The sequence below is a fragment of the Littorina saxatilis genome, linkage group LG9 (genome assembly GCF_037325665.1).
Source record: "Littorina saxatilis isolate snail1 linkage group LG9, US_GU_Lsax_2.0, whole genome shotgun sequence".
Taxonomy (NCBI): Eukaryota; Metazoa; Mollusca; class Gastropoda; order Littorinimorpha; family Littorinidae; genus Littorina; species Littorina saxatilis.
The window spans coordinates 50,062,866-50,085,564 of NC_090253.1; positions in this window are offsets into that span (position 1 = coordinate 50,062,866).

The window sequence follows — 22,699 nt, forward strand, 5'->3', positions numbered from 1 at the left end:
ATCAGTTTCTGTAGGTCTGCCTCAATCGTTTTTGCGACCCGCAAAAGGCCCCATTTTTTTCACCCAACAGTAGGGCAGGGGAGACAATAAGTCAACTGCTCTGCTGGGCTACTGACGCTAAACTTTTTCTTCTTATTCCTTGGTAAATATATTTTGGCAAGTTGATGTTTAAAATTGCTACATTTAATCCCTTCGCTTGACCCAACAGAAGGGTAAGGGAGACAATCGGTCAGCAGTGCCCTGCTGTGCTATTTGATGCTAACTTTTTCATGTTTTTGTACAGTTGTATTTGATGCTGAACTTTTTCATGGTTTTGTACATTCGTATTTTTCCCCTTTGTTGACCCAACAGAAGGGCAGGGGAGACAATCGGCCAGCAGTGCCCTGCTGTGCTATAATTTGATGCTAAACTTTTTCATGTTTTTTGTAAATATGTTTTGGAAAATTGATTTTGAAATTGCTATGATTTTTCACTAAAGTTAAAATCATAAAAAGCTTTAATTTAATTCAATAACATTTCACTTTACGTGGACTGGTGTGGACATTTAATTTGTTTGAGTGACTGATAAGAATGGAACGAGCGGATGAGTGCGCGTTCAGAACAGCTCTGATGGACAGTGACCAGCTGTAATTCAGTTTGTTAGCACATGCACTTACACAAATGATAATATGTAAGTTTTTTTGTATACAATAAAGAATCAAGTAGAGAACATGTTTTTCGAGTGTAAAGTACTAGTGTATATTTCCGAACATAAAGATTCGAAATAAAATTGAAAATATGGTTATAAATGTGAAAGTGTCAGTAGGGCCCAGACATTTTGAGGGGCACATTTATTTTGTTGTCGTGTTGTGAATGTAGAGCTCTTTATATACATTTCGTTTTACGATAGTGGTGCTGTTGTGGTGTTGTAATACATGTATTTGAAAAGAGAGAAAAAACAACAACAATCTAAACTGTGCTTGTTCTTGACAAATGGAATGTCAAGATTACTTGCCTTGGATTATTCCAGAGTCTGGAACCGATGTGTTCGAATTCTCAGGAATGTTGTGTCCTTTTGTATATTTAGAAAAACAAAAAAATAGAGATACAATATTATATGATGTATGTGAATGTTATTTGTTTATTGTAATGGGTTTTTTAGGCTTAGCAGTTTAAGTAGTCAAAGCTATGATTATTACTTGAAGCACTTTTCGTTTCCATTTGCATTTTTGCTGATTCTGCCTCTTCACACGAGTCAGATTTTCATGCTCATGATTTCCAAATGTTTTCTTCCTAAATCAGGTAAGAATTTGTTTAACATATTGTGTCATGGGTGCAACCTGGAAAATTCCAAAACCTGCAAAAGTTGGGGTCCAGGGGCCGGTAGGCCTCTGGCGGGGTACAGGGGCAGCGCCCCGTTGGGGGGCTTCCGGGGGGCGAAGCCCCCCAGAAGCTGAAGCTTTTTTAGTATTTAAAATGCCAAAAAAAACCCTCTCCTGAAACAAAAACATACAAAGTAAACCATACTATTCATCCTAAAATTTACCGATTTTAACGCGTTTTTACACCCCCGGTATAGGGGTGTGTATAGGATTCGCTCTATGTGTTTGTTTGTGTGTTTGTGTGTTTGTGTGTTTGTGTTCGCATATAGATCTCAAGAATGAACGGACCGATCGTCACCAAACTTGGTGAACAGGTTCTATACATTCCTGAGACGGTCCTTACAAAAATTGGGACCAGTCAAACACACGGTTAGGGAGTTATTGGTGGATTAAGATTCTACAAGGACTTATAGAGGGACATATTAATGGTCAAAGGGAAATAACCTTCTCAGTTGGTGGCAGTGAGAATGGTTATTTCCCTTTGACCAACGGGGGTGTTTTTCCTACCTCGGAGGAATTTCTTGGTTTTTTTATTATGCTCGTCAACTTTTCAAAAAACCGGCACTGCCGGCCAGCCGATGAAACCAAAAACCGGCTGCCGGCAGAGTTGCACCCATGTTGTGTTGATTTGTTTCTTAGAGTCTGTGTGTATTGTTTTCCAAGTTTATTTGATGCAGGGTTTTGTATGTTTGAAGGATTACGTGCTTGGATTTAATATAACATGAGATAGTCATAAAATGTGAAGAACCAGGGGGTCACCAGGAACAAGGGAGAACATTATTCATTGAAAGAAACTGAAGTGACACGATGAAATAGGTATTGTATTATGAAGATAGTGTGTGTTTAAGATACCCAAGTTAAGTTGTAGTCCAAGGAAGGGAACAATACAAGAATTTACATGTACCCCTAATCTTTTTTACGTGGTATGGTATACAGACCATGCTGATTTAGTACACTGCAGATTATCTTTATACGTACAAGTATTAGCTTATTTTGTGTTAGCTTCGTACATTTTAGTATTATGCATTATATTACAATGCTTGTTAGGATGATTTGTTTTTCTTTGATTCGGATTATATAAAAATTGTGTTTTTTTGCAACACTTGTTAGCTCTGCGCATGATTATTATTCTTATATAACGAAGGTGTCAGAAGAACACAAACAGAGTAGTGATAATACAATTTATTCTTTAATTTATTTTTTAATTTAGGCTTTGTAGGTGGCAATTTACTCGTATCATACCCGCTTCCCTTATCTCACAGCGACCTTCTCTTTTCCTGTATTTCTGCCTGAACCGATCTGACACTTTGTCTTTCTTTTATTACATTTCTCCTAAACATATGTGTTTGTTTGTCTTTAAATAGAAACATTGTTCGAAAAAATGGATAAGTGGGAGGATGGGGATTGGGAAATATATGTACACCGAACCATCTTTCATGTCTGACAAAAATTAAAAAAATTGAGAAAAACATTTATTGAGTTTATGTTAGAGTGTGTGTACGTGTGTGTGTGTGTGGGTGTGTGTGTGTGTGTGTGCGTGTGTGTGTGTGTATGTGTGTGTGTGCGTGTGTGTGTGTGTGTGTGTCTGTGTGTCTGTGTGTCTGTGCCTGTGCGTACTTCTCTGCCCTGGCTTTGCTCTTTTACACAGCAAACATTAAATCAATCAATCAATCAATGAGGCTTATATCGCGCATATTCTGTGGGTACAGTTCTAGGCGCTCTGCAGTGATGCCGTGTGAGATGAAATTTTATACGGCCAGTAGATTGCGGCCATTTCGGCGCATATTTACCTTTCACGGCCTATTATTCCAAGTCACACGGGTATAGGTAGACAATTATTAACTGTGCCTAAGCAATTTTGCCAGGAAAGACCCTTTTGTCAATCGTGGGATCTTTAACGTGCACACCCAATGTAGTGTACACGGGGGGAGGGTTCGGACACCGAAGAGAGTCTGCACACAAAGTTGACTCTGAAATAAATTTCCGCCGAACCTGGGATCGAACTCACGCTGACAGCGGCCAATTGAATACAAATCCAGCGCGCTACCAACTGAGCTATATCCCCGCCCCCGCCCCGCCCCCGCCCCCGCCCCCGCCCCGCCCCGCCCCATACATTAAAGGCTGTATGATAAAAGTACATCGATTTGAAGTCAAGTAGGTTGGCATACTCCCAAAACTACTTTCAGATGAGGAAAACCTGTGATCGATGGAACAAAAAAACGTTGTCTGGGAAAACATGTTTTTGAACAAACTGTAAGATCAATAACGAGGAAAAGGACACACACTGACAAGGGAAGTAATCAGTGTAGCGGTGTTCACATGCCAAGACTGGTAAGCACCCTCAAGTGTGAATCAACTGAATTATGAATCTTTATATCTTGCAACAAGAGCTAAGTAATATTTGAACAGTAATCGTATTACATATTACATATACATTTTGTTTTTAAACAAAAACAAGAAATTCCTCCGAGGTAGGAAAAACACCCCCGTCCTTACCATTCTCACTGCCACCAACTGAGAAGGTTATTTCCCTTTGACCATTAATATGTCCCTCTATACGTCCTTGTAGAATCTTAATCCACCAATAACTCCCTAACCGTGTGTTTGACTGGTCCCAATTTTTGTAAGGACCGTCTCAGGAATGTATAGAACCTGTTCACCAAGTTTGGTGACGATCGGTCCGTTCATTCTTGAGATCTATATGCGAACACAAACACACAAACACACAAACAAACAAACAAACACATCGACCGAATCCTATACACACCCCTATACCGGGGGTGTAATAACCGGTAGAATGTCGGACGCAAGATATCGCCACAATTTCAGGTAGTTTTCACAAATGCTTATCAAACGTTCAGCAGACTTTGGTGGATGACTTGAAAGGCAGCAGATTGATACATCGTTATAGTAGACTTGTCGACAACATTTGAAGAGTTTTTAAAAGCGAGATTTTGAAAATATTCTGAGATTGAAACGTTGATGCCAGAATCATGACACATATTGCGTTCGACACATGAAATATCGGTCATAAAAAAATCAAACAAATTTGTCAAGATTAAGATGTGCCGTTTGGTCAACGCTGCAAAACGAAGTTTAAAGTGGTCAAAACGTTTAAAGCCCCGAATAGTCACAGATAAACCACATCTTTAAGGTAGTATTAAACAGCAGCACAATCCACTCTACGAGTGAACGAAAAAGTGAAAGGTTCCAAAAATGTCACCAGGAAAACAGAACGTTTCAACACACCGCGATGTCAACAGGACGGAAGTGAATAAACGTGGACAAGGAAAATCCTGATTCGCAGTGAATCATACGGTCACACTCTCGCACAAACCCTTGCTTATTGAAACGTGTTCTATGAATATTCGATTCACATTGTCGACATCACCAAGTAGTCACTGTCAGTGACACGCCTCGCCCTTTTAGCTCTCGTAGTTTGAGCTGACGGCCTCGTGTTGTAAGGCTAGCTGTCTAGATGATCTCTCGGGTTGTCTTCTCCTTCTCGTTGCTTGATGGAGTTTTGTGGCCGTGAACTGACCGACCGACCTACTGGACAACTGCCTGTTCTACGCCCTCTAAAATTGCCAGCATGTTTCAGTGGACATTCTTGCTTCTAGATGGGCCGTACCGTTGAAGACTGCAAGGTATGGACTACTGCCGGTGTTAGAAAATCACTGTAGTTTTGTCATTCACTCAACAAAGTGTTGCTTACGAAGTAGCCGTCTAAAGTAAAGAGCAGCGCACTGTCAAATTCAAACTGTGAATGTGTGAGAGAGCACAAATATTATTGTACCAAAAGAAATAATGCCTTACAAAAATAAGGCCTCATTTTTTAAGGCCTTCTTTTTGTGCCTCTCAGTTGCATGCTGGTACACAGAGAGAGCGGCGTCAGGGAGAGAGAAGAGACACAGACAAACAGACGGACTGACTGACAGGCAGATAGACCGACGGGCTGACGAACGAACTGACAAACAGAGAGAGAAAGATAAAAAGAGTATGTATGTGTGTGTGTGTGTGTGTTTGTGTGTGTGTGTGTGTGTGTGTGTGTGTGTGTGTGTGTGTGTGTATGTGTGTGTGTGTGTGTGTGTGTGTGTGTGTGTGTGTACTTTTCTGCCCTCGCTTGGCCTTTTTACCCAGCAAACCTTAAAGACTGAATGACAAAACGATTTCGATTTGAAGTCAAGTGCCTTGGCATACTCCCAAAACTACTTCCAGATGAGAAAAATGCGCGATCGAAGAAACAAAAAAACGTTGTCTGGGAGAACATGTTTTGGAACAAACTGTACGATGAAAAGCGAGGAAAAGGATACACACTGACACGGAAAGTAATGTAGCGATGTTCACATGCCAAGACTGGTAAGCACCCTCAAGTGTGAATCAACTGAATTATGAATCTTTATATCTTGCAACAAGCAGGTCAATCAGAGCTAAGTAATATTTCAACAGTAATCTTATTACATATTACATATACATTTTGTTTTTTAAGCGAAAATAACCAGTAGAATGTCGGACGCAAGATATCGCGACAATTTCAGGTAGTTTTCACAAAAGCTTATCAAACGTTCAGCAGACTTTGGTGGATGACTTGAAAGACAGCAGCATGATACACCGTTATATCGGTTCGACGCGTTGACAACATTTCCAGAGTTTTTATTAACAAGATTCTTTAATATCCGAGATTAAACGTTGATGCTAGTATCACGACACATATTGCGTTCGACACATCATGCAAATCAGTATCCGTCATACAAATTTCAAACAGATATGTCAAGATCAAGATGTACCGTTTGGTCGCCCCTGCAAAACGAAGTTCAAAGCGTTTAAGCAAGTCAGAGGTATATCGTACGTGATGTACGTTTTCAGAGAAACGGTTTTGGCCTTCAATTTGACATTTAACGAAGATTAATTCAAAACCTTGCAAGTCACACAATTGAAATAATGGTATATTTGCACATTCATGCACACATATACCAATTTTAGAAATATTTTGGAGAAAACAGATATTTGGACAAAAGATCGTTTTCTGTTCGGTGAGCACCTTTTTGCGAGGGTACAGGTATTTTAAGAATTCACCCCCCTTACTATCTGTGAAATTCCTTCAGAATTTTCAAGCCATCCCCCAAACCAGGACCAACACGTTTGGAACATTCTCAAATTCCATCCGTGATCCCACAGCCTTTCCATTACTGCCTCCAGACTCTCCACAACACTGGTTCAGCAAAGAACATGTCTACCTTGTATGTACAGTTTGTTCTCTCGCTCCCTGGTATGACTGTGTGCATAGGTTTATAACGCTTCCATCTGGGACGGAAATTCCATCATTCAGAAATGGCCACAGACGGAGAATCTGGTTTAAAAAAAAAATCCGTTATTTTAAGAGGGCAACCGTGTTTTTCTCGTGTGACCATTTGTTTCCTGTTGAGGTTGTTTGTACGAAGTTTTGATAGCGAGGAGCGACGCTCTTCCCCTTCCCCGCGGGACCTTCAACATCCAAGAAATTGGATCCGGTCCCCCACGGGAAGAAGAAGAAGAAGAATCCTGACAGAGTTATTTCTCTAAACCAAAGCCAGCCTGAAACCGGACCTACACTGCCTCAATGACATTGACAGCTTCATTAAACGATTGACTTTTGCGCTGTTAACTTATACGTTATTTTAAAGAGGGGTGGAGGAGAGCCAATTTGACTTGTGATCCAGGCCGTGACGAACACGAGTCAACATTATGTGACAACTCAGAAACGATATCCATGCCCCACCCCGTGTCAGCGCCATTCCAGGCAACAGACCTTGGTAAATCACATGTACAGGTGGCAGCTCAGTGACACCTAAACACGGACACATGTGGGTAGCGCACCTCTTGTTGCTGTTAGCTTTCTACTTGAATTAAATAATAAAGTAATACATAATCGAAAACAAAAACACTGTCGTGGCATAGCGTACATGTGGCATACATGCACGCTCCCAGATTTCCCAATCTTACTCTGTGTGCCCTTCTCTGTGATCGTGTTCACCTGCGTGACCTCTGTCGTCAGAAATGATTCAAAGATACGTGAGATGACATTTACTTTGCGCCGTGACGGGAGCAGTGGCCTAGTAGATAAGAAATCGGCCTCCTAATCGGAGGGTCGTGAGTTGAAATCCCGGCCGCGGCCGCTTGGTGGGTTAAGGGTGGAGATTTGTCCTATCTCCCAGGTCAACTAATGTGCAGTCCTGCTAGTGACTTAACCCCCTTCGTGTCCACACGCAAGCACAAGACCAAGTACGCACGGAAAAGATCATGTGATCCATGTCAGAGTTCGGTGGGTTATAGAAACACGAAAATACCCAGCATTATTTCCCCGAAAGCGGAGTATGGCTGCCTTAATGGTGGAGTAAAACGGTCATACACATAAAAACCGTGGGAGTTTCAGCCCATGAACGAAACAAACAAACTTTGAGAGATATTCTCATGTTGACGGGCCGGACTGGTCCAATCCATTCCCCAAAGCGACACTAAACGCTTGTAAGGCTCTTTGTTCAGAGGAATAATCTTGAAACTAACGCTGGATGTGATGCACTTCTATTTTACATTGCTCCTACACATGTTTAATGAGTTTCTACATGTTGACTACGTGTGTTTGCGTGCATGCGTGCGAACGTGTGTGCGTGTGCTGTATGTCTATCTGTCTCACAGTCTGTCTATCTGTCTGTCTGTCTGTCTGTCTGTCTGTCTGTCTGTCTGTCTGTCTGTCTGTCTATCTGTCTGTATCCCTGTCTTTAATGTCCATCTCAATCATTAAATGTATCTTTTTTCAGAGCCCAAGTTGATAAACTGGAAACTGCACCGCGTGATGCCCTGAACAATGAAAACAGCTACAACAAACAACTTCTTCGTTTGTTCACATCTTGACTGCTGGCCACAAACAATATCAGTCATCAAAAGATACAGTAATCTTCCTTCACATTCTTACCAGCAAGCATGTTCTTAGAACACTCTCTCATTGGAACAACAAATAAAGCTGTGGTCTACATTGTCTACCTTAATTTGTGGTGACCTTGACAGCACTTAGATCATAAACATGTCCTGGCAATGCAGATTCATTATAAAGACATGCATGCGAACAAACGCGGGGAATATTTAGAGTGTTTTCTTGTCACAGCATGAGTGATTGATGAAAAAGGAAACAATATGGATGCATTGGATGATAAGTTTGACAGGCATGTTAGTTTCCTGCTTCAGGAATTCGAGGGACAAAGCTTTCCATGTACACTGCCACGGACGTGCGAGGAAACTAATATCATCACTTCACTGCTACAGGAATGGCAACCAGATAAACAGGCAGAGCTTATGTATGCAAGGATCGGTTGTGGCAGAGTCCTAGACGTAAAGAACAAAAAACTTCAAAAGAAACAAGCAGAGCTTCAGTATGAAATCGTCGCTTGTGTCAGAGTCCTAGACGTGTTGGGCATAGAGGATGTAACACGGGAAGGGCTACGCGCCTGTCTTAAAGTCTGTACTCGTGCGTCATGGAGGAGAGCTTTTCTTTCGCGGCGCCTTCAGAAAGCCAAAGAATTTCTTCTCCATGTTGCTACAATTGAATCTCTTGAAGTACGTAATGAAACGGCTTTATCTTTGCTGGTTCCCCAAATACAAAGCAAAAACATGATTGTGTGCTTTCTTAAGATCGCTAAATCCATACCGAATAGAGAACAGATTTGTTTAATCTCAAGGTTACTGAATGTGGAGGCTGATTCCCGTTTCAAACAATGTATAAACAGAGCCTTGCGGGATGATGAATGGTGTGTGGTGGACCACATGTTACGACTGTACGACATGGACACAACAACGCTGCACCAAGTCCTTGTCAAAGCAATGGAACGGAGAGAGTGGAAAGAAGTAGAAGCGTGTCTCGAGCGTGGAGCGGACATAGCCACAGCCTGCACTGAGACCGGGTTTGACCTGAACGCCAGGTCAGGAGAAAGCAACAGTACAGTTCTACAAGACGCCATGTTCAACCATAAAGACACGATGAAGGAGATCGTGCAGGCATTGCTACAGGCTGGCGCTGACCCTAACGTACGAGATTCAGATGGTGAGACTGTGGTTTGCAAGGCTGTTGACTATCGCAACTGGGACTTTGCTTTGCTTCTGTTGATGCACACTAGGGCTGCTGGAACCACTGTTTCACACACATTCTGTAGCGGAGAACCGGTCTTGCATTTTGTCTGTAAAAAGGGTCAATCAGACCTTGTGCGTGAACTCTTCACGACACAGACAGACCCACTGGCCACAGACGGTAAGGGTAACACCTTGATCATGGCTGCCTTGGGTGGAGCAGATAGCAAGAATATACGCAATTATTACTCCAGGAAGCCTGAACCCATCACGCCTGGAAGCGAGAAGGAGAATGTAATGCGTGTTCTGATCCAGTTAGGGGTGGCAACGCACCAGGCTCTGTTGTCGCAGTCAAAGCTGAGGTCCCTTAAACAGAAAGCCCAAAACGTCACAGTGGACAGTTTCCAATCACCCATGTGGCAAGCAGTAAAGAGACGCAAACTACGAATCGCTAGGATGCTGTATGCTGCAGGTGCATGTTGTAATGAAGAAATTCATGAACTGGTGAATTCTGAATTCATTGGACACAAATTTAAAGAAACGAACCAGCGTGACACCTTGAAGTTTTCGGAAGACTTTTTCAGCCACTTTATTTCGACTTCTGGTTACACGCCGGATAATGCTAGTGCGTGTTGCCATACAGAAATTCATGAAATGGCAAATTCGGAGTATGTCAGACAAAGTTTAAAAAACGTGTGGAATTGCCGTCCCTTCCTGACCTTCCTTAACGACATCTTCAGTCATGTTCGTTCTCAGGGGATGCATTATACTGTTGGTCAATGTTGTACTCAAAAACACTCTGCCTTTGGGGATGGAAAACTAAACTTTGTCAGAGATAAAACTGAAGAAATGAAAAACTGGTGTGACTTCATGGACTTTCTGGACGACATTTCCAGTCACCCTCGATCTCTTCGGGACATCTGTGCCCTGACAATCTCGCATCTGGTCGGCTGCGGGCCACAGCGTGACGAAAGAGCAGCATGTCTCGGTCTTCCTGATTCTCTACGTCGTCGCGTCTTACAGGATCATGTGATCAGTTCTGATTTTCTCAAGGACTACCCTCCTGACCCCGAGGACACCCAACCGTCCAGACCCCATGCCTGGATGTGTGGTATCGGTCCTTCGCGACGCAAATTAGGGCTTCGTGAACCGATCTGCTCCTGTCAGATTGAAGAAGGTGAATAACTGACAGTCATGATCAATGCCATGAATTATCACCAGAAAAGACAGCCGAGGACAGTTTGCTCATCAATGATTTGGTCTCATCATTTTTGCATATGACATCGTGGAAGACAGGTCATAGTCAAACTGTTCATGACTCAACAAATTCAATTGTTGAGGTAGAAAAAAAGTATAATTGCTTAAGATAACTACAACGTTCTGCATGCTTAGAAGACGTTTATGGAACAAGGCATACAGACAAATGATTATCACTCTCACACCATGCATGCTGTGGTCACGAATGACTGCGCATCGCTGTATAGCACAGTAATCATCCCAAAATATTCTATCTTACTAGCTTATTTTGTGTTAAGTTTGTACAAGTTAGTATATGCATTATATTAGAGTGCTTGTAATGATGTTGTTTTTCTTGATTCGGATTATACATGTATAAATTGTGGTTTTTTTGCTACACTTGTAGCTCTGCGTATTTGTGTGTGTGTGTGTGTGTGTGTGTGTGTGTGTGTGTGTGTGTGTGTGTGTGTAATGTGAGTAGTAAATTGTACAGTTCTATTGTAAATAGCACACTGGAAGAGTGATTTGAATGTAAGAACATAAATGGAAAGTGACAAGCAGATTTCAAAAAAGGATATTCCACCATTGATCACATGTTTGTTTTTTTGGCTGCAATACAGAAGTAGTTTGTAAATAACTTTAAATTATATGTTGCATTTATTGATTTTGAAAAGGTTTTTGATTCATTTTCAAGAACATTGTTGTGGCCTATTTTAGTTAAACATGGAATTAACGGAAAGTTGTATTTTTGTATAAAGATCATGTACGAAGATGTTTAAGCCAATGAAAGAGTGGGAAATGGTGCTACATTGAGTGATTTTGGTCATTGTAATAAGGGAGTTAACAGGGTAATGTTTGTTGCCCAACTTTAATGTCTCTGTTTATCAATGAACTGGTCCTGGAAATGATTAGATTTGGTAAACTTGGCGTAGATTTGGTAGAATTATTTGTATTATTATTTGCGGACGATATGATGCTATATGGTCAGAGACCATTGTCGGTTTACAGAACCAGTTGAACAGTCTGTATAGAGCAGCAGTTCAGTTACAGCTTAAAGCAAATATGAATAAAACCTGCATTATGGTTTTTAGAAAAGGTGGTTATTTGGGTGTTGGAGAATTATTTTTTATTATGGTGGTCTATTGATGTCTGTTGTAAATTCCTGTAAATATCTTTTCAACAAAATCAAGTTTACAATTTGCATGCCAGGCCCTGGTACTTTGCACTTTGACATTTTATTGATTGAACACGAAGTAAGTTGTACAAGCTTGAAAATGATTCACTGCATGCATGTTTGAAGTTGTTTGATACCCAGGTTCAACCGATGGTTTAGAATGGCTCCGAAATTTGGGGACTTGGGAAGAATTACTTGTTTGGCTGTAAAATAAATGTTTGCAAGTTAATTGCCGTACTCAAAATGATTTTATTTATGGAGAATTAGGACAATATACAATTGATTTAAATTCATATGTTCATTGTATTAAATAGTGGTTGAAATTAGTTGAAATGGATGAAAGCAGATTACCCTTCAAAGCATACAGAATGTTGTATACATTAGATTGCAAGGAAAAAGTAACCTGGGCATCAAGCATTCGTGAATGTTTGTGTAAATATGGGTTTTTATATGTATGGAATAATTAGAATGTTATTAATGAGAATACCTTTTCTGCAATGTTTTAAACAGAGGATTATTGATTGCAGATGTCAGGACTGGGATGACTATATAGATGTACAAAAGGGTGACAGATTTTCAGTGTATTGAATGTTTAAAGCCATATGTACTCGATGACTATACACGCTAATTGCTTTACCCACAGCTGGAGACATGCTAAATTAAGTTCCCTGCAAGATATTGTGGTCTAGGACCCCTTCAATGTTGAGATATGTTAATTTTCATTTTGATCTGGATCGTCCTATTTATAGATTTGCCAACAGAGGTAGCGTCTTTGTTGACATCCTCACTTTTTCAGAGGCTAGAACAAGCTGTGATGCATGTATATGGTCCGCGCATTGCGACATATCGTCATTATATGGCCTTATGATGCATTTGACATCGACTATGGGCAAACTACACTTTGTAAACACGGGAGCGCGTACATATGCCTTTAAAAAAACTTATTTTGTTGAACGGTATTTATCGTTAAATATTCATAAGTCTATTCAGCGTGTCCTTGTCGGATTTTGATGTAGTGCATCTGAGATTGCTGTCCATTCTCAAAGATTTTTTTCGCATTATTTGGATAGTACGAATTGTCGGATGTGTCGGTTTTCATATGAAGATAAAACTCATTTCCTTCTTCACTGCCCTGAATTTGCAGATATAAAAGAATTGTACATTCCCCAGAAATATTGAAGACATCCCTGTAGTTTCAAGATGGTCTTGTAAGTATCCTCTAGTAATAGTCTATAACTGTTTTTAAGGAATCTCACCATTTATTTGTATACATGATTACAGTGACTGAATTTGATGTTAGATTAGAGTGTGTATATTTATGTATCCATATTCTACTGCTGCATTGTTAATTATCTGATGTTTTGTGATCCTTTACGTTTCATTTTCTGTATGTATATTATTCGTATGTATATTTTTCTTTTAGTTTCACACCCCTTCATGCGGGGCTATGGCCTCAATGAATAAACCTGACGGGCGCAGTGGCCTAGTGGTAAGACGTCGGCCTCCTAATCGGGATGTCGTGGGTTCGAATCCCGGTCGCTGCCGCCTGGTGGGTTTAGGGTGGAGATGTTTCCAATCTCCCAGGTGCGCACGGAAAATATCCTGTAATCCATATCAGAGTTCGGTGGGTTATAGAAACACGAAAATACCCAGCATGCATCCTCCAAAAAAGGCCTATGGCTGCCTATATGGCGGGGTGAAAACGGTCATTCACGTAAAAATCCTCTCGTGCAAAAACACGAGTGAACGTGGGAGTTTCAGCCCATGAACGCAGAAAAAGAAGAAGAAGAAACCATCCATCCATCCATCTGCGCATGATTATCATTCTGATTTAACGAAGGTGTCAGAAGAACACAAACAAAGAATTGTTAGTACTTGAATTATTCATTTTTATTTTAAATATAGGCGTTGTAGGTGGCAATTTCCTTGTATCATACCCGCTTTCCTTATCTCACAGCGACCTTCTCTTTTCCTTTATTTCTGCCTCAACCGATCTGATACTCTGTCTTTCTTTCTTTAAATCTAGACAGAAACTTTATAGAAAAAAATGGAGAGGTGGGAGGAGGGGGATTGGGAAAACATGTTACCCACAGTCATCTTCGATGAAAAACCTTTTTTTTTAAATTTAGAAAAAATCTTGTTCATTGAATTTATGTTAGTGAGTGTGTGTGTGAGTGTGTGTGTGTGTGTGTGTGTGTGTGTGTGTGTGTGCGTGTGTGTGTGTGTGTGTGTGTGTGTGTGTGTGTGTGCGTGCACACTTTCAATTTACCAAAATATTCCTTTCATGACTGACAGAACCCCTGCAATGAAAAGAAACGTGTGGGTGTGCGTTCATCACAGGTACCACTGTAGTTTGGTTACGCTGTCTGTTGCATTGTAAATGATTTGGGCATATTTTAGATTGAGGAGGGAAGGCAAAATGGAACAAAAGAAAATGTTACACTGCCGTTTAAAAAGAATGCATGTCAGTGTGTGTGTGTGTGTGTGTATTTGTGTGTGTGTGTGGGTGGGTCTGTGTGTGTGTGTGTGTGTGTGTGTGTGTGTGTGTGTGTGTGTGTGTGTGTGTGTGTGTGTGTGTGTCCCACGATGTATGTGTGAACGACGGTGTGTGTGTGTGTGTGTGTGTGTGTGTGTGTGTGTGTGTGTGTGTGTGTGTGTGTGCGTACTTCTCTGCCCTGGCCTTGCTCTTTTACACAGCAAACATTAAAGTTTGTATGATAAAAGTACATCGATTTGAAGTCAAGTAGGTTGGCATACTCCCAAAACTACTTTCAGATGAGGAAAACATGTGATCGAAGGAACAAAAAAACGCTGTCTGGGAAATTATGTTTTGCAACAAACAGTACGATCAATAACGAGGAAAAGGACACACACAGACAAGGTTGCATTGCGTATTCGGCTGAATTCCGATCTTAGAAATTGAAGTGACATCACACCCCTGACAGACAAGGGAAGTAATCAGTGTAGCGGTGTTCACATGCCAAGACTGGTAAGCACCCTCAAGTGTGAATCAACTGAATTATCAATCTTTATATCTTGCAACAAGCAGGTCAATTAGCTAAGTAAGATAATATTGCAACAGTAATCTTATTACATATTACATATACATTTTGTTTTTAAGCGAAAATAACCGGTAGAATGTCGGACGCAAGATATCGCCACAATTTCAGGTAGTTTCACAAAAGCTTATCAAACGTTCAGCAGACTTTGGTGGATGACTTGAAAGACAGCAGATAGATACATCGTTATAGTAGACGTGTCGACAACGTTTCAAGAGTTTTTAAAAGCGAGATTTAGAAAATATCTGAGATTGAAACGTTGATGCCAGAATCACGACACATATTGCGTTCGACAAAAAATCAAACTAATCTGTGAAGATTAAGATGTGCCGTTTGGTCACCGGTGCAAATTCTTCTTCTTTCTTCTTCCATTTAACGCCCAGGGTCAACATTCTGACTGTTAGTGGCGCATTGAGACTTAATGCCGTGTGAGATGGAATTGTTTTATTTTTATTTTTTTATTTTTTTTTTTACTTTATTCCAAGTCCCACGGGTATTTGATGGACATTTTTATCTATGGCTATACAATTTTGCCAGGAAAGACCCTTTTGTCAATCGTGGGATCTTTAACGTGCACACCCCAATGTAGTGTACACGAAGGGACCTCGGTTTTTCGTCTCATCCGAAAGACTAGCACTTGAACCCACCACCTAGGTTAGGAAAGGGGGGAGAAAATTGCGGCCTGACCCAGGCCTGAACACGCAACCTCTCGCTTCCGAGCGCAAGTGCGTTACCACTCGGCCACGAAGTTTAAAGCGTTTAAAGCCCCGGAAAGTCATAGATAGACCACAGCTTTCAGGTATTATTAAACAGCGGCGCAAGCCACTCTCGGATCCAGTGTCTCTCTACGAGTGAAGAAAAAGTGAAAGGTTCTAAAAATGTTACCAGGAAAACAGTACGTTTCAACACACCGCGATGTCAACAGGACGGAAGTGAATAAACGTGGACAAGGAAAATCCTGTTTCGCGGTGAATCATACAGTCACACACACACACACACACACACACACACACGCCTTCATCTTGAAACGTTTTCTATGAATATTCGATTCAAATTGTCGACGTCACTCAGTTTTTATTTCGTCCTCAATGCCAACTACACGCCAAGCTCTTTTAGCTCTCGTGTTTTGAGCTGACGGCCTCGTGTTGTAAGGTTGTCTGACTAGGTGATCTCTTGGGTTGTGTTCTCCTTCTCGTAGCAACATAGAGTGTTGTCGCCGTGAACTGACTGACTTGCCTACTGAACAACTGCCTGCTCTCCGCCCTCTCACGTTGCCAGCAGGTTTCAGTGGACATTCTCGCTTCTGGATGGGCCGTACTGTTGAGGACTGCAAGGTATGGACTACTGCCGTTGTTAGAAAATTACTGTGTTCAAACTGTGAATGTGTGAGAGAGCACTATCATTATTGCACTATAATCCTGTCCCGACATTGGGTTATCTCGTCTAAATACTGTGTGTGTGTGTGTGTGTGTGTGTGTGTGTGTAAGTGTATGTGTGTGTGTGCGTGTAAGTGTATGTGTGTGTGTGTGTGTGTTTGTTTGTTTGTGTGTGTGTGGTTTTTTTTCTGTCTGTGTCAGTGTCTGTGTGTCTTTGTGTCTGTGTGTGTGTACTTCTCTGTCCTGGCTTGGCCTTTTCACTCAGCAAACCTTAAAGACTGAATAACAAAACGATTTCGATTTGAAGTCAACTATGTTGGCATACTCCCAAAACTACTTCCAGATGAAACTTTGGAAAGTTGGCAGTCTCTTTGTTTTTTTATTTACTTCCAGATGAGGTAAACGCGTGATCGAAGAAACAAAAAAACGTTGTCTGGGAAAATATGTTTTGCAACAAACTGTTCGATCAAAAGTGAGATTTAGTAAATATCCGAGATTAAAACGTCGATGCCAGTACCACGACACTTATTGCGTTCGACACATCAAATATCGGTCATCATAAAATCAAACAAATCTGTCAAGATTAAGATGTGCCGTTTGGTCACCGGTGTAAAACGAAGTTTAAAGCGTTCAGGTAGTATCAAACAGCGGCGCAAGCCACTCTCAGATCCAGTGCGTCTCTACGAGTGAAGAAAAAGTGAAAGGTTCAAGAAATGTCACTAGGAAAACAGTACGTTTCAACACACAGCGATGTCAACAGCACGGAAGTGAATCAACATGGACAAGGTAAATCCAGTTTCGCAGTGAATCAAGTACAGTCACTGTGACCGCACACCAGGAACACCATTTGAAAGATGAGTTACTCAAATTGAAAACTTTACTGTACTTTCGATATTATCCCATATACCTGCCTCTTTGTCTCTGTTTGTTAACTGAGGAGGTGATTATTCTGCGTATTACATAGGTATTTTCACGATAATCGGGGCACTGCTTTCGTTGTTTACAATTACAGCCGCAAAAATAATATTTATTCCTCTCTAAACACAAATCGTCGCCTTTCTAAAACGTGCTGATTAGAAGCACCTTTATTAGTTTTGTTAAAATATAAATGACGAAATGCTCTTCAAACTATAATTATCCACTTGCTTAACTAGGACAACAATGTCATTTTATATTTTACGAAATATTTACATAATTAAATTTCAAAAAAGAACATTGTTGAGAAGAATTAAAAGGGAAAAAAGGGGGAGAACTCCGCTTGTCGAAGATCATATGGTACGTTTAAAGTGACGATTTCAGCTCATTTCCAGTCATTCTAAGACAAGTTCGTTAATTATGCCTAGTTCACACCAACGGCGAATGCCGCGCTTTAAATCGGCGAGCAAAGCGCCATCATTTTTCACGATCTCCTAAGTAATGTTACGCTCTGATAAGCTCTGATACGAATTGGTTACGCTTTGGGGACGAATTATTTCCCGATTTGATCAGGCCTTGTTACGCTTTGTTACGCTTTAAATCACGCTTTGATAAGCTTTATTACGCTTTGATGCGATTATGACGCTTTAAATCACCCTCTGATACGACTATCAAGCTTTGTTGTGCATTGTTAAGCTCTGTTACGCATTGGACAATTTCCAGATCGCCGAAAATATTGAGACATCTTAACACAGCGTGCCAAGTGGTGACAGACCGTGAAGACTGGGGTCCCCGCTTTGAACAAAGCTCTGTTAAGCTTTCCTACGCTTTGAGTCAAGCTTTGCTGAACTTTGTTACGCTTTGTTAAGCTTTGATACGCTCTCGGCGCTTTAATCAATTCGTGACAGAGCGCCCAAAATGTTTAAACAGTTTAACATTTTTTGGCGCTTTTGCCGAATGTCCTTGCTTTGCTCAAAGCTTTCCAACGATCTATTACGACCCTGACGCTTTAGTCGAGCTTTGTTACGCGTTGGTGCCGCTTTGCACGCCGCTTTAAAGCGCCATCAAAGCGCCGTTGGTGTGAACTGAGCATAACTAAAGTACTGCTGATAAGTTTCTGACATGTTATTGCATGAGTGGGATTTTACGTGTATGGTCGTTTTTACCACGCAATTCAGGCAGCATACGCCGATTTCGAGGGAAGTATGCTGAGCGCTTTCGTGTTTGTATAACCCACTGAACTCTGACATGGAATACAAGATATTTTCTGTGAGCACTTGATCTTGTGCTTGCGTGTACACACAGGTCTGTACATAAGTTGACACGGTATACAGATGGGCAAAATCTCCACCCTTGATTCACCAGGCAGCCCCGGCCGGGATTTGAACTCACGACCTTCCGATTAGGAGGCCGATGTCTTACCACTGCGCCCAGTCCATGAACAAAAAAAAGAAACAAACTTTGAGTGGTATTCTCATGTTGACGGGCCGGACTGGTTCAATCCATTTCCCACTTCGACACTACACGCGTGTAATGTTCTCTGTCCAGAGGAATAATCTTGAAACTAACGCTGGATGTGTTGTATTTCTATTTTACATTGCTCCTATGAAGGCTGGATAAATTTCTTCATGTGGACCAAGTGTGTGTGTGTGTGTGTGTGTGTGTGTGTGTGTGTGTGTGTGTGTGTGTGTGTGTGTGTGTGTGTGTGTGTGTGTGTGTGTGTGCATGCGTGCGAACGTTTGTGCGTTTGTTGTCTGTCTGTCTGTTTGTCTCACAGTCTGTCTGTCTGTCTGTCTGTCTGTCTGTCTGTCTGTCCGTCTGTTTGACAGTCTGTCCGTATGTCTGTCTGTGTGTCTCACAGTCTGTCTGTCTCACAGTCTGTCAGTCTGCCTGTCAGTCTGTCTGTCAGTCTTTTATGTCCATCTCAATCATTGAATGTATCTTTTTCAGATCCCAAGTTGATAAACAGGACACACACTGCACCGCGTGATGCCGTGAACAATGACAACAGCTACAACTTCTTCGTTTCTTCACAACTTGACTGCTGTCCACAAACAAAATCAGTCACCAAAAGACACAGTGATCGGCATTCACATTCTTACCAGCACGCGTGTTTAAAACCTCACCAGCAGTCGTTCTGAGTAAACTCTTCTATTCAAAGCAGCCGATTGTAAACTTTGAAGGTTTGAGGCACTGGACTTCAGTCTTTGTCTGGCGTTGTCAATATACATGTACACCAACACGGCGACTTCTCGGACCACTCTCTCATTGGAACAAGTAAGTCTGTGGTCCACATTGTCTGCCTTGTGGTGACCTTGACAGCACTTAGATCATAAACATGTCCAGGCAATGGAGATTCATCAAAAATACATGCATGGGAACAATCGTGAGGAGTATTAGGAGTCTTTTCTTGACACAGCATGAGTGTTTTGATGAAAAAGAAAACAACATAGATGCATCGGATAATAGGCAAGTTAGTTTCCTGCTTCAGGAATTCGAGGGACAAAGTTTTCCAAGTATACTGCCACGGACTTGCGAGGAAACTAATATCATCACTTCACTGCTACAGGAATGGGAACCAGTTAAACAAGCAGTGCTTCAGTATGAAATCATTGCTTGTGTCAGAGTCCTAGACGTGTTGGGCATAGAGGTTGTAACACGGGAAACGCTACGCGCCTGTCTTAAAGTCTGTACTCGTGAATCATGGAGGAGAGCTTTTCTTTCACGGCGCCTTCAGAAAGCCAAAGAATTTCTTCTCCATGTTGCTGCAATTGAATCTCTTCCAAGAGGGTGTATGTATCCACGTAGTAATGGAGTGTGTAATGAAACGGCTTTATCTTTGCTAGTTCCCCAAATACAAAACAAACACATGATTGTGTGCTTTCTTAAGATCGCAACATCCACACTGAATAGAGAACAGATTTGTTTAATCTCGAGGTTACTGAATGTGGAGGCTGATTCCCGTTTCAAACAATGTATAAACAGAGCCTTGTGGGATGGTGACTGGGGTGTGGTGGACCACATGTTACCAGTGTACGACATGGACAAAACAACGCTGCACCAAATACTTGTGAAAGCAATGAAACTGAGAGAGTGGAAAATAATAAAAACGTGTCTCGAGCGCGGAGCGGACATAGCCAAAGCCCGCACTGAGACCCGGTTTAACCTGAACGCCAGGTCAGGAGAGAGCAACAGAACAGTTCTACACGACGCCATCAGCCGTAAAAACATGGAGAAGAAGATGGTGCGGGCATTGCTACAGGCTGGCGCTGACCCTAACGTACCAGGCTCACATGGTGAGACTTTGCTTTGCTCGGCTGTTATCTCTCGGAAGTGGGACTTTGCTGAGCTTCTGTTGATGCACAGTAGGGCTGCTGGAACCACTGTTTCACACAAATTCCTTAACAGAGAACCGGTCTTGCATTTTGTCTGTGAAAAGGGTCAATCAGACCTTGTGCGGGTACTCTTCACGACACAGACAAACCCACTGGCCACAGACGGTAAGGGTAACACCTTGATCATGGCTGCCTTGGGTGGAGCAGATAGCAAGAATGTACGCCGTGATTACTTCAGGGAGCCTGAACCCATCACGCCTGGAAGCGAGAAGGAGAATGTAATGCGTGTTCTGATCCAGTCAGGGGTGGCAACACACCAGGCTCTGTTGTCGCAGTCACAGCTGAGGTCCCTTAAACAGAAAGCCCAAAACGTCACAGTGGACAGTTTCCAATCACCCATGTTTCAAGCAGTAAAGAGACGCAAACTACGAATCGCTAGGATGCTGTATGCTGCAGGTGCATGTTGTAATGAAGAAATCCATGAACTGGTGAATTCAGAATTCATTGGACACGAATTGGAAAAAAAACACCAGCGTGACCCCCTGATGAAGTTTTCGGAAGACTTTTTCAGTCACTTTCGTGCTGAAGCGTGTTGTCATTCAGAAATTCATGAACTGGCAAATTCGGAGTATGTTAGACAAAAAGTAAACCAGGTGAGGAATAAACGTGATTTCCTGGCAATCCTCAACGACATCTTCAGTCATGTTTGTTCCCAGGGAATGCATTATACTGTTGGTATGTGTTCTACTGTAAAATATTTGCATTCCTTCTTTTTTTTTAACGAAGAACTAAGATCTGTCAGAGATCAAATTGAAGAAATGAAAAACTGGTGTGACATCATGGATTTTCTGGACCCCATTTCCAGTCACCCTCGATCCCTTCGGGACATCTGTGCCCTGACAATCTCGCATCTGATTGGCTGCGGGCCGCAGCGTGACAAAAGAGCTGCATGTCTCGGTCTTCCTGACTCTCTACGTCGTCGCGTCTTACAGGATCACGTGATCAGTTCTGATTTTCTCAAGGACTACCCTTCTGACCCCGAGGACACCCATCCGTTCGATGGACTCATGATATGTGGTGGATGTGGTCCTTTTGAAGACGATTTTCAATCCGAGTTTCGTGAACCGTTCTGCTCCTGTGGGATTGAAGAAGGTGAATAACTGACAGTCATGATCAATGCCATGAATCATCATCAGAAAAGACAGCCGAGGACAGTTTGTTCATCAATTATTTGGTCTCATCATGTGTGCATAGGACATTGTGCAGGAGAAAGCTCACAGTCAAACAGTTCATGACTCCACAAATTCAATTGTTGAGGTAGAACAAAAGTGGTATTGCTTAAGATTACTAACACGTTCTGCTTGCTTAGAAGACGTTTATCAACTGTCACCAATGATATAGTTGTGGGAAGGTCGGGTGGAAGGAAAAGGATATATAGCACAGGCAGAGGAGCATACAATTAAGACACCAAAGACAGAGGTTGCTTTAACTTATCTTAACTTATCTTTTATTGAAGCAAAATGTAACTAAGAATAACCACTCAGGTAGCTTATCTAAATCAGATATATTCCAAAACAGTTTAGCTAAATCTGGTAGCAACTAGAAACAATGCTATAAGTTATACATTAGAAACAATAACAGAACTCTAATATATAGACCAGAACTAGAAATTATGAATCCTGGTATTTACCAGTACCAGAATCAGCTAGAAACAATAATAGAACCAGAAATATAAGCTATGAATATGAAACCAGAAATAGTGTAATAAGGTAATTATTCTAGTAGCCAGAAATATAAACTATGAGTTCTGGTATCAACCAGAAAGCAGTGTAAAGAAGAAGGCACTAAAAAGAAAAGAAAATACAATTATAAACAACATGCCTTCTAAGTCACACATGACATAATACAAAGCATAAACCAATGAATGTATCATTTGTCAAAATAATCATGACACACATAGACAAGTAACAATTTAGCCAAAATCCTGCAGACACAGCATTCTCTGAAAGAGAATCCACAGTGAGTTAAACAACTCCACAACAGCTAATGTCAAGGGAAATAACCAACATCTTCCCCTAGGCCTAAGCCTTGCATAGGAAAATGCTTTACATAAATTAACCAACTGCATGAACCGCAACTGCAAAAT